Raw genomic sequence first — 3,287 nt, 5'->3', positions numbered from 1 at the left:
AAGGTTGCCACTCACTATGCCTTTGCTTTCAATGGACCAAATACTAGACCGCTGCACAAACCCCAAGAAAGAAGAGCATGGAACAACAGAGCAGCAGCTACTGTCATAGCAAATATGGTCATCCTGTCCCATTCTGGTCCAAGATCGTGTCCCACCATATCTTGTGCCACTGCCAATGAGAATGTGGCACTCTGTTCTAGAGCGCACAGGGGTCCCAGTTCTCAATGACTTCATTCCCATACTTAGCACAGGAATAGAGGACATGGGAGGGGAGAAGAGGAGAAAGATGGTGGTAAGCCACCTTTGCACTCCCCTGTCCTGAGAATCTACTTGAGTCCTGGTGAGGTTGCTCGACTTTACACCCTCAGCTTCCTGGGGCTTATAGCATATAGTCATAGCACATAGTACCCCAGCCACACCCTAACTTCCTACGCAGTGGGGCTAGGAGCAGAGCTTGAGTTTAAAGCCTATAAACCCCCTTTTATGCTGTCAGAGAAGCATGAAGGGGCCTTGCTGTCATTGAGAATCTGGCCCCAAATCTGCAGTTTCCCCTGCACAGTCTTTCTGTAAAACCTGCCCCCAACACTGCACAATGGATCCATGTGGTCCCACTGTATTTAGAAATTGCTGTGTCCACCGGGGAGCTGGAGTGGGGGGGGATTTACCCTAAATGGTTTGGACAGATTAAATAAATTAAATACAAGACTGCATAAAGTAACGAAAAGACAATAGAAACTATAAGGTGCTACATTTCCGTATTCTTAGGATGTTAAATAAGCTGTTTTAGGTGACGTTTTGTTTACTACCTACTATGCTTGTCCAAAAATGAGCTGGTTTTAACTGGTTATTACCTTTGCCCTTAATATGAACTGCCTTTATCTCTTACTTCACCCTGGTCTTTTCCAGTGAAAATACATAATCACTGTCAAAGTACAAAGAATCATTACAAATAATTAGTTGCTTCCAATATAGCAGCCCAGCCTCATAAATCTTCCATCTTTGGCTATGGTGTTGGAGAGAGTCCTTAACTGCTACACTTTCAACATTCTTTTAATCGACATGAAATTGTATTCAGAATTAAATTTGTTTTAACAGTTCTAAATCATCCCAATAAATCAATTTCAGCCCACCTGCTTCTTAAGGCTTCAAATATGATTTTTACCTCTGGGAGAAAAGCATCCACTTACAGTGGGTGAACAAATGGTTAGATCTGACCTATTTTTGGTTTACTAAATACTCACCTATTCCCACATGCTGACATCAGAGAGATATTGCACTTGGCAAATGAGGAAGTGGAAGTTAGAAATATAGCCCAGGCCATACTGGCTTAAGGGTTAATAGCTGCAGCAGTTCTCATATGCATCTAGGGTGACCAGACAGCAAGTGTGAAAAATCAGGACAGAGGGTGGGGGGTAATAGGAGCCTATATAAGAAAAAGCCCCAAATATCGGGATTGTCCCTATAAAATCACGACATCTGGTCACCCTATGTGCATCTCTTCCTGATCCAGAGCCTGGTAAGGCACAACACACTCAACTTAGATGGTCAGTGTCAGCTGACCAGTGAGCAGGGAGCACATAGTCACATGCAGACTTACCGGTGAACAAAGAATGAGCAAGGAAAATCTTCCAGCAAGAGGCATTCTCAAACACTACATGATGATGGTTTGGGTGTTAACTTCTCCCCAGCTGCTGGGTGGAGGGGTGGCCCATACATTGCCTGGTTGTCTTCAGAAGAGATAGTTTTTCCCTTCCCCGTCCTGGGTGGGAGAAGGTGAAGCTAATCGGTATTATATCTAGCTTTTATACAGTGCTTTTCATCCACAGAGCTCAAAATATGTTACAAAGAAAAGTCAATACAGATGTGATAATGGAGGACTAGATATGGAACCCAGGTCTCCCAAGTTCTAATCCAGTGCTGTATCCACTAGGCCATGCTTCCCATCCACGTAACAAGGAGGTGAGGTGCACTCTGCTCTCCTAGATAATAAATGATAAAGCGACCTGGAGCAGTTCACCACTTCCTGTCTGCTAAGCACCTTCTTTCCTCCCTCAGATCGTCCAGGAGACTCCTTCTTACCTAGTTCTCCTATCAAAAAAATCTCTCCGCACCCCCCTTCCGCAACCATTGTTCTGCATTTGGGTCTGGCTGGTGTCCCTCAGGCCCTAGTCCCAGAACAGGTTCCAGGTAGGCAGACACCTGCTCTTGCATGGAGCCCCGTTGACTGGTGATGCTCTGCAAGGGCCACACAAGTCCATATACATGAAGCAGATTTTAGAAGACAAAACTCTTCAAGGTAGAGACCACATCTAATAGGTGTAAAGCACCATGTAGGTTTTCAGTGCTGCATCGATGATTAATACATTTTGCTTAGCTAGTGATGTCCAAATCTCCTTAAATTAGAACAATGCTGGGGTACACAGCCACCTTTTTCTTTAGCATGCAAAGTACACAGTACGGCGCTGAGACATTAGTGGGCAAATGAGAACCATCGTTTTTCTCTAACTGTATTGCAGCCTTTATAGGCGGTGGGAATTTTGCATGCATAAGGACAGCGTGATTGAGTTACTAGTTCACTGCAATACATACCCATCTCACTGTCTGTGAAAGTCCTCGAGATACAGTTTATTTGTTCTCTGAGCATAGTTATAAAAACAAAACCTCTACACAAACAGCAAACACTGTCAAATGGGAGCTATTTTTTTCAGGATCTTTCCACTCTATTCACTGATATGAAAAAAAAAAAAAATCAGCAAAACAGAATTTAGAGTGGCTATTTCTGGCAACAGACATATTTCAAAACTCCCCCAACAGAGGCTGGTAGGGAGTGTGAACATAATTATCATGCGGTCAGCTGCTTATGATAAAATAAACAGGCACTAAAACATTTCTGCAAGTATTTTCTCCATTAATGTTTTGTTTCTTTAAAGCAACTGTAGGTGAGATATGTCTTAATTACAGTATCTGGAAATGAGAAGTTGAGCAGTAGCTAGGTAACTACTGATAAGGGCTTCTCTGCACTGCATGGGGGGTTTCAGCTGTCAGTACAACTGCCACCGTAGAAACCCCTAATGTAGACAGGCAAAAACACTGTGATACATGATTTGCACCAGGTCAGGTTACCGCTGCTTGAAGCCAGGATTAGCTGCACTAGTGTTAATCAGAATTTTGCCCTGTCTATAGCTGATGGCTGTAACAGGGACAAATCCCCAGAGTAGGCAGGTTCTATGATATTCCTCCGTGAGCACATGCATGTTCTCTCCTGTCTCACACATTTGTGCGTCCAA

The sequence above is a fragment of the Trachemys scripta genome, chromosome 15 (genome assembly GCF_013100865.1).
Source record: "Trachemys scripta elegans isolate TJP31775 chromosome 15, CAS_Tse_1.0, whole genome shotgun sequence".
Taxonomy (NCBI): Eukaryota; Metazoa; Chordata; order Testudines; family Emydidae; genus Trachemys; species Trachemys scripta.
Note: the sequence above shows the minus strand (reverse complement) of the source record.